This window comes from Cetorhinus maximus, chromosome 12 (genome assembly GCF_964194155.1).
Source record: "Cetorhinus maximus chromosome 12, sCetMax3.hap1.1, whole genome shotgun sequence".
Classification (NCBI taxonomy): Eukaryota; Metazoa; Chordata; class Chondrichthyes; order Lamniformes; family Cetorhinidae; genus Cetorhinus; species Cetorhinus maximus.
In genome coordinates this window covers 40178079-40191089 of record NC_135890.1, presented here as the reverse complement: position 1 = coordinate 40191089, position 13011 = coordinate 40178079, and positions in this window count along the sequence as shown.

Below are 13011 nucleotides of genomic sequence, written 5' to 3'. Positions count from 1 at the left end.
TAGGGGACCGTATAATTAGTGGGGGGAGGATAGCTACTGTTCTCTTCAGCCGTGAGTGTGAGTTCCCAAGGCGCTATTGCCTGCCCAGTGCCATGGTTAAGGACATCTCCTCAGGGCTGAAGAGGAACTTGGAGTGGGAGGGGAGGGATCCAGTTGTCATCACCCACGTTGGTACCAATGACATTGATAGGGCTAGAAAGGAGGTTCTGCTGAAAGAATTTGAACGGTTAGGATCTAAATTAAAAAGCAGAACCTCCAAGGTAATAATCTTAGGATTGCTACCTGAGCCACGGGCAAACTGGCACAGGGTAAATAAAGTCAAGGAATTAAATGTGTGGCTCAAAGATTGGTGTGGGAGGAATGGGTTTCAGTTCATGGGGCACTGGTATCAGTACTGGGGTAGGAGGGAGCTGTTCAGTGGAATGGGCCTCACTTGAGCCATGCTGGGACCAGTGTCCTGATGAATCGAATGAATAGGGCTGTAGAGAGGGCTTTAAACTAAATAGAGGAGGAAGGGTTCTGGAGAGGGGATAAATAGGCTTACAAAGCAAAAGGATATGGCGGCATTGCAGGGCAGCTGCTTAGGTAATGATACCCAGAGTGTGACAGGAAGGGACAGTGTGTACAAACATAAAAAAAACAGCAGCAAATATGGTCAAAGGGGGACAAAAATCGTAAAAAGGCATAACTAGTGGCTCTTTACTTAAATGCACAAAGTATTCAGAACAAAATAAATGAATTAATGGCATAAATAGAGATTAATGGCATATGATCTTATAGCCATTACAGAGACACAGTTACCAGGGGCAGAATTTTCTAGATGGCGGAGTGGGAGCGGGCGCGGACCTGATTGCCGCTCGCAATAGGGTCCACGCCGCTATTTTACGCGGGCGGGCTAAATAAGGCCAGCCCAGCGTACTTCACGACTCCCGTGCATAGCAGGAGTGGGCAGGCAATGGTGGGTGCGCTCAGACCGCCAGGTCCAATGGCGACCCGGCAGCCTGTATAAAGGAAGGCCTGGCAACCTTGGAAAGGCTGCTCATAATGGATGGGCGAAGGGCTCTGCAGAGGGGCAATGGAGGTTATACAAGTACGGAGGGTAGGCCATCAGGGCAGGCCAGGCCAAAGAGTAGGCCATTCAGGGCAGGCCAGGCCAGAAGGTAGGGCGGGGGGCCAGTGTGCCCCTCATTTTTCAGATGAGTGCCTTTTTGCCCTCCTCGAGGAGGTGGCAGCACGGCGGGAGGTGCTGGTTCCCCAGGACAGGAGGAGGAGGCCCCCCCCACATGATGAAACGTGCCTGGGAGGAGGTGGTGGAGTTGGTGAGCTCCCACGACGTGGTGTGGCGCACCTGGATCCAGTGTCGCAAGCACTTCAATGACTTGTTGTGCTCTGGAAGGGTGAGGACAGTGTTGGCATTGGTCACCTAACCCAGAAGGTTGGCTTTCCCCCCCTGCTGCCTGCCCCTCCCCCAAGTCAGAGTGTAGTGACTGCATAGAGTCATTGACGGCATGTGTACTTTGCTGGGTGGGCCAGCAGATATTGCCCATGCTGAGGTCAGCCCAAGAGGGTGGTGAAGAGATGAGTTATGCGCCCGCAGCATGTGGTACACTGAGACCCACATGACTGTTTTGGGGCAACCTGGAGGAGCTGCACCGAGGAGCTGCACCTAGGCGCTGTGCTTGAACTGCAGGACATGTCCAAGTCAGGGTGATGACATGCTGGGGTGGGGGGAGCTTCAAGGTGGCATGGCAACGAACCATCTGCTGCCCTCTGCACTCCATGTGCTTGCACTTCCTTGCTGTGGAAGGATATACCGTGTGGTGCCTAATGTGATGTAGGCAGCATGTGGCCAAGGTGGGGTGGGGAATGGGCCTAGCACCTCTGTGTGAGTGTTCGGCAGCAGCAGGGTGAGGAGGCATTGGAGCCCTGATATGTCCCACTCTGGTTGGGGTGGGCCGTGCACAAAGAGAATCCATGTACAATTTACACAAATCAATGCTCTTCTCTCATTTTCAGGAGAAGAATGCTCATAACGCTATGGAGCGTGTGAGGACTGGCGGCAGTCAGGCGCAGTTAGCCATTCTCAGCCAGTTTGAGCAGGAGGCCCTGGATCTGGAGAGGCGCCATGCGCCCAGGTCCACTGGTGTCGGTGAGGCTGGGGTGCCACAGCCAGGTATTTATGCCCAGAAGTGAGGTTAGCATTGTTCTCCCAATAGCTATAGCAGTGCTGAATGTTAAGTGATTTAATTTTGCAACATGGCTTGACCATTACTTATGGAAGGATGAACGCATAATAATCTGGGGGACAGGGATATACTTTGTCATTGTCTCCACTTTAACTGGTCCAATGTCCTTGTTCTTCCTTTCAGCATCATCGGAGCAGGGCTGTGAGGAGGAGCAACAGAGGCCCCCTCTCACACCTGAGGGCCCTGAAGTCTCACCAGCATCACACCATCTCTGCCAGGCAGGCACCAGGGCAGATACTAGAACCTCGGTGGGAGTTAGAACATTGGCTAGTGTCCCGGGGCACAGCGGTGAGGGCACTTCACAGTCGCTGGAGGAGCTGGCAGAGACAGAGAGTGCCCATGGCACCAGCAGTTGGAGGACTGCAGGGGACAAGGCACATGCTCAGTCAGTGCCTGATGATGTGCCTCTGGAGTCGTCCGCTATGCAGCAGCTGCAGGAAATGTGGCCAAGTGTGCGGAAGCATCTGGGGGAGATACATGAGGCTATGCTTGGCTTGGTCTCCGTGGCGGAGGCATCTACACGGACAATCACCGAAGCAATGAGCCACATGTCCGAGTGCCATGCGTCCTCCATGTAGAGAGTGGCGACTCTCGTCGAGAGCCTCCTCCAGGAGACCTATCAGGGCTTCCTGGGGATGTGCTCTGACCAGCAAGCCCTTGCATCAACATTGACCCCAGCTGGTCAGTGCTAGTGTGGGAGATGGTGTGGGCACCAAGTTTCCCAGCTCACTGCCTATCCATCCACGATAAGCAGGGAGGACCGAAGTGATCTCATGTCGGCGCAGCAGCTGTCTCTGTGGGCACCTCTCACGGCGCTCCGGATGAGGACGGCAGCTGCTCCGCCCCTCTCCCAGTGACCGTAGCATCTGGTGAGGCTGCGACGACTGGGGAGATGCCAGCTGTGGAAATGACAGCTCCCTCCCAGGCGGGGCCAGCACAGGATCCATTGGCCAGAGGACGACCGCCAAGGTCATCGAGGCCAACGGAACAACAGAGTAAGCAGGCTGTCTCAGATGCCACTCCCAGCAATGAGGCAGCATCAAGACGAAGCACCCAGAAACGTAAACGTAAGGCACCTTAGGCACACCACAGGTTTATCACTGGTGCTTTTGAGTTGGCCGGAAATGAGGTCTTTATGATTTGCTTTGAATTAGAACTCCATTGTCATTTTGTTTCATTAAGTTTCTTTGCCTGTGTTATTAAATTCAGACATGACCATGGCTGAGAGTGCCTCTTTTGCATGTGTATGGTTTCCAAAAATGTTAGGAGTGCTTTGTGGGACATTCAGCTTTATTAACAAGGCCTTCCTAACCTGGAAGATTTGGCACTTAGGTATCGAGTATGGACCCTACTGCCCAGCCTTGTCCTGGAGGTCCATCTGTGTTTTGCTAGCTGAAGGTTCGTTGGATTAAAGCTTCCCGGGTGTCCCTGCCTCCCTGCAGTTTGCCCAGGTCAGCGTCTACCCCCTCAGCATTTCCCTGTGCTTGCTCATCCTCGGAGTCACTGTTGGACTCATCGTGTGCAGCCACAGCCACTCCATCAACATCTTCATCGTCCACTGCATCCCCCCTTTCCAGCACAAGATTGTGGAGAGCGCAGCATGCAACCACTATCACCAACACACGATCTGGGGGGGTACTGGAGTGCGCCCCTGAGCAGTCCAGGCAATGGAAGCACATCTTGAGAAGACTGATGGCTCTCTCCATCACAGCCCTTGTGGAGGTATGGCTCCTAATGTACCGCTGCTCAGCTTTTGTTCTTGGATGGTGGAGAGGCGTCATGAGCCACCTTCTGAGGGGATAGCCCTTGTCACCCAGCAGCCAGCCATCAAGCTGGGCTGAAGCACGGAAGAGCCCCGGCACCTGGGAGTGTCTGAGGATGTAGGTGCCGTGGGAGCTACCTGGGTACCTTGCACAGACTTGTAGAATCTGCATCCTGTGATCACACACTATCTGCACATTCATGGAGTGGAAGCCCTTCCTGTTGATGAAGGCACTGGGCTCACCTACTTGATGGCCACATGTGTACAGTCTATTTCACCCTGGATGCGGGGGAAGCCAGCAATGGCTGTGAAGCCTCTGGCTCGCTGTGTCTGGCTTGCCTGATCCTAACATAAGTGGATGAAGGTCATTGCATACCTAAACAGAGCGTCTGTAACCTGCTTGACACAAGTATGGACAGCTGATTGGGAGACACAGAAAAGATCACCCACCAACCCCTGGAAGGAGCCAGAGGCATAGAGGTTGAGGGCAGCCATGACCTTTAGAGCCAATGGCATGGGGTGTCCACCCACACAATTAGCGGAGATCTCAGGCCCAATCATCTCACAGATATAGTTGACTGTCTCCCTTGAGAGACGGAGCTTAGGCACTGCACCTCAGACATATTGAGGTAGCAGCTTCGCCGCCTGTAAACCCTGGCAGCAGGATAGTGGCATCTTCTGCGGCCCCTTCCGCTTTGGTCTACCTCTAGGCCCTGCGCTCCTTGTGCCTGTGCCTGTGCCTGTCCTCCTAAAGGTGGCTCCCCTGGAGGCTGAATGTACACTCCTGACCTCCTCCCCCTTCTAGCCCTCCCTTCCTCCTCAGACGATATGCCTCTAGTGGAGAGTTCAGCTCCCATTCCCAGGCTATGGGAAGGCTTCCAGAAACCTGCAGGCCCAAAAAAGATTCCTCACTGCAGACTGCTGACCTGAGGGTTAAGAGTCCAGAAAAAGCAGCTGGTATGCATTTTGAAGTATTGCAGTTCACACAGGCAAGTTTCAAAAACTTTGAAAAATCAATACTTGAGAGAACACACCCGTGACCCCAGTGAGCCCTCTTATCCTGCCCGTGGATGAGGTTTAAACAAATGTGTCCTATCTACCTGCCCATTGCGCCCGTGCACCTACCCAAAGATTGCACGGGCGCCAAAAAATCGGCATCGATTAGTGAGTCAAGGGCCTTAACTGGCCCGTTAACTAATGGCGGGCGCGCAGCGGATATCATCGCATGCCTGCCCAACAAAATATCGCGATGGTTTGCGGTGACTTCGGGATGCTCACCCGACGTCACTGCACGTCATGCCAATGGGAAAATTCTGCCCAAGGAGTTCAAAGCTAGGAACTAAATATTCAGAGGTATGTGACTTTTCGAAAGGACAGGCCGGAAGGAAAGGGTGGTGGGGTAGCTTTGTCAGTACGAGATGGAATAAGTACGATAGCAAGAAATGATCTTGGATCGGAAGATGTGGAATCCATATGGGTAGAAGTAAGAAATAACAAGGGGAAGAAGACACTGGTGGATGTAGTCTATAGGCCCCCTAAAAAGTAGCTATGCTGTTGGACAGAGAATAAATCAGGAAATAATGAAGGCATGTAAAAAAGGCAGTACGTTAATCATAGGTGACTTTAATCCCCATGTAGATTGGGAAAATAAAATTGGCAGAGGCAGCCACGAGCAAGAATTCAGAGAGTGTATTCGGGACAGTTTCCTAGAATGATATGCTGTGGATCCAACCAGGGATCAGGCTATTTTGGATCTGGTAATGTGTAATGAGGCAGGTTTAATAACTGATCTCAGAGTAAAAGATCCCCTCGGAAACAGTGACCATAACATGGTGGAATTTAGCATTTAGTTTGAGAGTGAGAAACTTAGTTCAGAAACATCTGTGCTAAACTTCAAAAGGGTAATTACAAAGGAATGAGGGCAGAATTGGCTGCAGTGGATTGGTAAAGGAGTTTAGCAGAAAAGATGGTTGATGAACAATGGCAGACGTTTTAAGAAAATAGTTCATGACACACAACAAAGAAATATCCCAGTGAGGAAGAAGGATTGTAGGAAGGGGATAAACAAACCATGGTTAACCAAGGAAGTTAAGGATAGTATCAAAGTGAAAGAAAAAACATACAATGTGGCAAAGGTTAGTGGTAAGCCAGAGGGTTGGGAAAGTTTTAAAAACCAACAGAAGATGACCAAGAAAATAATAAAAATGGAGAAAATAAACTTTGAGGGTAAACTAGCAAGTAATATAAAAATGGACAGTAAGAGCTTCTTTAAATATATAAAAAGGAAGAGAGAGGCCAAAGTCAATATAGGCACCTTCGAGAATGAGGCTGGGGAAATAATAATGGAGAACCAGGAAATGGCAGAGGAGTTGAATAAATACTTTGCATCAGTTTTCACAATAGAAAACACTAATAGCATTCCAAAAATACTAAATAATCATGGGGCAAAAGGGGGAGGAAGGAAATAAATACAATAACTATCACTAGAGAAAAAGTACTATGCAAACTACTGGGGCTAAAGGCCGATAAGTCACCTGGACCTGATGGGTTGCATCCTTGGATATTAAAGGAAATAGCTGCAGAGATAGTGAATGCACTGGTAGTAATCTTCCAAGAGTCCTTAGATTCTAGTCCCAGAAGATTGGAAAACTGCCAATGTAACACCCTTACTCAAAAAGAGAGGGAGACAAAAAAGCAGGTCTATAGGCCAGTTAGCTTAACATCTGTCATTGGGAAAATGTTGGAGTCTATTATAAAGGATATAATAGCAGAGCATTTAAAAATGCATGATCTATTATTAGCATGGATAGAGGACTGGCTAACTAATAGAAGACAGAGAGTTGGGTTACGGGGGTGCATTTTCAGGATAGCAATCTGTAACTAGTGGAGTGCCACAGGCATCAGTGCTGGGGCCACAATTATTTACAATATATATTAATGACTTGGATGAGAGAAATGAATGTACTATTGCCAAGTTTGCAGATTGCACAAAAATAGGTGGGAAGGCAAGTGGTGAGGATGACACAAGGCTTCTACAGAGGGATATAGACAGGTTAAGTGAGTGGGAAAAAAACATGGCAGATGGAATATAATGTGGGAAAGTGTGAGGTTATGCACTTTGGCAGGAAGCATCGAAGAGCTGAATACTATTTAAATGGAGAAAGACTGCAGAAAGCTGCAGCACAGAGGGATTTGGGGATCCTCGTGCATGAATCTCAGAAAGCTAGCATACAAGTTCAGCAGGTAATAGGTAAGGCAAATGGAATGTTGGCCTTTATTTCAAAGGGAATGGAGTATAAAAATAGGAAAGTCTTGCTAAAACTGTTAGACCAGACCTAGAATACTGTGGACAGTTTTGGTTCCCTTATCTAAAGAAAGATAAACGGACATTGGAGGCAGTCCAGAGAAGGTTCACGAGGTTGATCCCGGCGATGGAGGGATTTTCTTATGAGGAGAGGTTGAGTAGGTTGGGCCTGTACTCATTGGAGTTTAGAAGAATGAGAGGCGACCTTATTGAAACATATAAGATTCTTCGGGGGCTTGACAGGGTAGATGCTGAGAAGTTGTTTCCCCTTGTGGGAGAGTCTAGGACCAGAGGGCATAATCTCAGAGTAAGGGGGCACCCACTTAAAACAGAGATGAGGAGGAATTTCTTCTCTCAGAGAGTTGTCAGTCTGTGGAATTCTTTACTGCAGGGGCCTCTAGAGGCTGGGTCATTAAGTATATTCAAGGCTGAGATAGACAGATTTTTAATCAGTAAGGGAATCAAGGGCAATGGGAAAAAGGCAGGAAAGTGGAGTTGAGAATGATCAGGTCAGCCATGATCTCATTGAATGGAGGAGCAGACTCGATGGGCCGAATGGCCTACTTCTGCTCCTACGTCTTATGGTCCAATGGTATAAATCAGGTGTCTCTGAAGCTATGAGCAGTGCTGAAACTCTACTAATAAACTGAACCTGAAATAGAAATTACTGGTCAATGTTTTTGCTATGGGGAGCTGAAGTGGCTCAGCGGGTAGCTCTTCTGCTGATGCAGGGTTTGAGTCCCACTCCAGGAGTTGACGGTAACTGAAGAACCCAGCCAAGGGTGAATACAGACCAGTGTGTATCAGTTTCAGTCCCAGCCTGGATAAATTGGGGGATTAGAAGCAGGAAGGGCACCTGGCTGTAAAACCACTCACCAAATCCAAAAATGATGGTTGCTATGAAGGTGATCAATCAGCACTACAGCAATCCCATGTAACATGGGAAAGCCAAAAGAGGAAGGATTTTTTTTATTCGTTCATGGGATGTGGACGTTGCTGGCTAGGCCAGAGTTTATTGCACATCCTTAATTAGTGGTGCTAGTGAGCCAACTTCTTGAGCCTCTGCAGTCCTTGTGGTGTATGTATACTCATGGTGCTGTTAGGAAGGGAGTTCCAGGATTTTGACCCAGCATCAGTGAAGAAACGGTGATGTATTTCCAAGTCAGGATGGTGTGTATCTTGGAGGGGAACTTGCAGGTGGTGATGTTCCCATGCATATGCTCCCCTTGTCCTTCTAGATGGTGGAGGTCATGGGTTTGGAAGGTGCTATCAAAGAAGCCTTGATGAGTTGCTGCAGATGCAACATTTTGGAGTGGCCTTTCCCTCTCCCCAACCCTCCTATTGACTGACCTTCTCTGTACCTCCTGCTGGTTGACCCTCCCTCTCGCCACCCCTCCAGCTTGTGGCTTATCTCCGCAACCCTGCAACCTTAAGTTGCTCTCACTCCAAAGCTGCTCTTCCTGCCTCTCAATGCTCATTTTCTAAGCCCTCGTCACAGCATGGGTTTGGGAGAGGGGAGGGGGAAGGTCAAGAACACGGTGTGAGGTGAGCAAGAGGTTCAGTGAGCAGGGGTAACTGGCAGGGTTGAGGAACGGGACAGGCGATGAGCAGGAGGATTGGCAAGTGAGAGGAGGGTGGTAAGTGGAAATAGCATATTTCTTTTATATTTTTTAATTGAACTTATTTTAAATGTTATTTCATTTGTGAATATAGGAATTTAGTAATATATAGTATTTCGACTTAAGTATAATGTTTTAATTTTTTTTCTGAGGAATTAGATCCTAAAGAACCTAAATATAATTTTTACTTTGGTTGTAATGGGAAAATCTGATTCACTTCATGTTGTTTCACTTAAAGTTGCACTTCTCAGGAACGTAACTACAAAGTGAGGACCTAGTGTAACTAGCTTGTATTTAAGGCTACTAGTTTAGAACTCTCACACATGTGGAAACATTCCACATTTATCCTTTCTAACCCATTCATAATTTTGAAGACTTCCATCAAGTCTCCTCTAAGTCTTTTTCAAAGAAAAACATCCCAACCTGTTCCATCTTTCCCAATAGGAATAATCTGTCTGCCATTACAGCCTGTTGGCCTTCTTGTAATTCATACGTCGTACTTTTTGGTTTGCTCAAATTTTATATTCAACAAATCTGAATTCAAAAGTATTGGAATGCGTTAATCAAAAGTGAGCAAAGCGCCAACACGTCAAACAGCACCAACTAAATTCTATACATAAAACAAAGCAGAACATGAAAAAACGGTCATTCAAAAAATGTTTCCCTCACTTTTGGCTGCAACAAAGCTGAGTTCAGCTATTAGAAGAAGGACTGAGAAAAGCCTGAAAATATTTTTAACAAAACTTTCACCTACCATTTAATTTCCTCACAAGCTCATATCCAAAATAAGATTTCTGACATATTTAAATGTCAAATTTCGGCAAAAAAGTTGTATTTCGTGGGTGGGTAATTTCAATAATTCTTTTTATTCACAGGCTCTTTCAAAAAGGTGGGTTTGGAATTGATGTTCTTGTCAAAGCTATCAATCAGCCAGCCGAAGGAAATTACCAATTGTGAGTGTGTTGCCCTCTGAGCTCCCTTCAATGCAATGTGGAAAATCTCAAATGTACGTCAGTATGATTTTTAAATCAATGTGTAGAAGCTTGTCTTTCTTCAGGCTATCATAATAATAATTCAGTTTCACCAAACAATTTTGAAACTGGCTGCTGCATGAGTTTTTGAGGGTAAGGTTTCAAGTTTTAATTTATTTATACCATGAACTTGAAAATATTGATTCTTCAGGTACAAAAATTGCAGCCATGTTATTTATTTCTCAAATAGCTGCAGTGGGTAAGGGGAAGCCTTGATGTGTTTTGCAGGATTAATTTGAAAAACGTTAGGCTAAATTTTCCGGCAGGCTTCAGACGGGTCCCAGGACATGTGTACTTGTCAGCAAGGCGCCCACTGGCACAACTTTACATGAAACAAGCTCCTAATTGGCTGTTTCTGCGTTTGCAGGCAGACTCCCAAGGCAGAAAGCCCAATGAGACAGTCCGCAGCACTGACCAGCTGGCTGTTCCACAGTGGGGAGTGGCGGGTTTTGCTGAGGCAGAAAGCGATCACCAGAGCACCCCAAAATGGAAGCGCTCTCAGAAGCTTGCTGAAAATTTAAAATTAAAGAAGGTCCAAAGTTGTTGGAGCCATCAGTGTGGAGGATTTTTTTTTGATGCAGTTATGGCCTTTTTGTGCTTGTGTCTCATTCATTGGGCCAATGAGAGGAGACACACAATGGACCTTTGGTCTGCTGTTTGGTGATTGCCTCTAAGTTGCTGCCAGCGTCCAGACACAGTGGGGTGGTAGGGGAGGGGGTTGCTGGTGGCAGTTCTAACCTGGGAATAGCCAGCAGGTTCTGAAAATGGTTCCTAAGTGGGGCCTTAATTGGCTTAATTGCCTGTCTGCCTCTGTGGAGCAGGTTGCTGATTTCTGTGGAACTCTTTCGAGTTACCAACAGTCACAGATTGCATCTCTTTCGAGTACAATCACAGTTCTTGGTTTCCAGGAGTGGGACATGAACCCACAACCCTCTGATTCAAAGGCGAGGGTGCTATGAACTGAGCCACAGCTGACACCTCCTGATTTCTGTGGAAACCGCCTCCTGGGATACTGGTTCAGAATTGGGATAGTGCCGGGGAGCTTTCTGGGCCTGTGACTATCTGAATTTTCCCGCCTCACCCCACCTCTGCAGTAAAATGCAGCCCATCGTTCTTGGCAGAGGTCATGAAAATTTCTTTCCTAATTCTTTCACCATCTATGTAATTCCAGACCCATCCCCATTTCCACAACCTGGCATTTCTTCTTCCTCATCCTCCCACCTACACCAAGTTCAACAGAGTGATATCTGATTCTCCATGAACAACATTATGGGAGATTTGCTAGTGTAAGGAAAAATGTGCTTAAATGTGCATCGGTCAAACTTTAGAGTTGAATATTAAAAACCTCTTACAAATCTGTTAGACTAACAATTGACTGGATTAAATATTTTTATAAATCGCTATGACTTGAACAGGTCCAGAACATAATCAAGTAACAAGCAGAGCAAAAGCTGCCTATCATGATTGGTGGTCAGCATGTGGTTACCAATAAAAATGGGAACAGATGAAATACTTTGTCCAAATCTCAATTTTAGTTAATAACATGTTCAATATAGTACTAATAAATTTTATAAAATAAAAAAATGAATAATTCATAACAAAATCATTAAACATCTGTATAAAATTATCCATGTTCTTTTGGCACAAGTTATCAGATGTATTACCAAGTTAGGCAGGAGTCTAGAGTTTGTGTTTTCCTGTAGTTTTATTCAGATTGGCCTTCCCTCCTGAAAATTTCTATCTTTGAGAATGTGTGAGAAGTGAGACTTTGTTGTTTGTTTCTATATTTTCCAATGTTTAATGAATCGTTAAATCAGTTGCACTTCTTGTGTTTTAAAAGAGTACTCAAAATCTGTCAGTAGGAAAAAAAAAGTATGTTTTGATGTGACTGTTACTATTCAGGTTTGGAATTTGTTAATAAAAGGCCTATTTTCAGGATGTTTAAATACAATTTTTCAGTTTCATCAAGTACTGATGATATATTTTGGAAAGAAGGACAATTTCTCATATCTTACATTTTTTTGCTTTTGTAAAGAAATGAAGCCGAAACAGATGAGGTAGCGAACAATTTGTCTACGAAAACGTTTGAAACAATATAATTTGAAGTTTCTATTTGTAATTAAATTTGTAATTTTTTATTGAAAACATTGGCTGGAATCGTCCACTCTCGTTGGCGGCAGGCATCATGGTGGGGCCGGTGGGGGGAGAGAGAATTCGGAGGGAGGGGCAGAAATTGGTTTCACACTGGCGTGAAATCACAGCGGGATCATTCGATAGTGTCTGCCATGGCAGATCTTGAATCCCGCTGTAAGCCGGTGTGAACTCAACTTGCGTCCCACAAATGGGATGCAAAGTAAGGCCCAACCAGAATTGTCCCCACACGCCCGATTTACCGTTACGACGTCGGGAAAACACGCTGGCCCAGAACACATCTGGACACACGTGAAGTGCAGAAGTTGGGACTCACAGTTCAGACCTTGCTCAGATCGCGGGCATCCGAGGAGATGATGATGCTGGGGCCCTACAGCTACTGAACCCAAGAGGAACATGTGCATAGAGGGTGGATCTTCATGCACGTGGCTCTACCGCGAAGCAGCTCTCGGAAGGTGGGAGGTCTCCATGCAGCAGCTTTGACTTCGCTGAGGCTTTGGAGCTTCACAGACTTCGCCATGGGCTTGCACCATCTTCCATGGTTTCCGTCGATGCTCCAGGCCTGCTTCAGAACTGCACGGACTTCGCCAAGGGCTGGAATGGATGATTGGAGCGGGGTGGGGTAGTGGTGGAGAAGGTCTAGGTGTGAGTAGGGGAGGAAGGTATGCTGGGGAGAGGGGTGGAGCGGGGGGGGTGAGGTTGGAACGGGGGAGAAGTGAAGGTGTCAGTGGAGGGATAAGGATGGAAGGGGATGGATGAAGGTGTCTGGGGGTTGAGGTTGAGAGGAGGAAGGAGGGTGTCTGGTGGTAGGAGGGAGTATGGGGGAGAAAGGAGTACAGGGGGGAGGACTGTGCAATGAGGGACAATGCTGAAAGTGGGGAGGTAGGTGTAAGGGTGG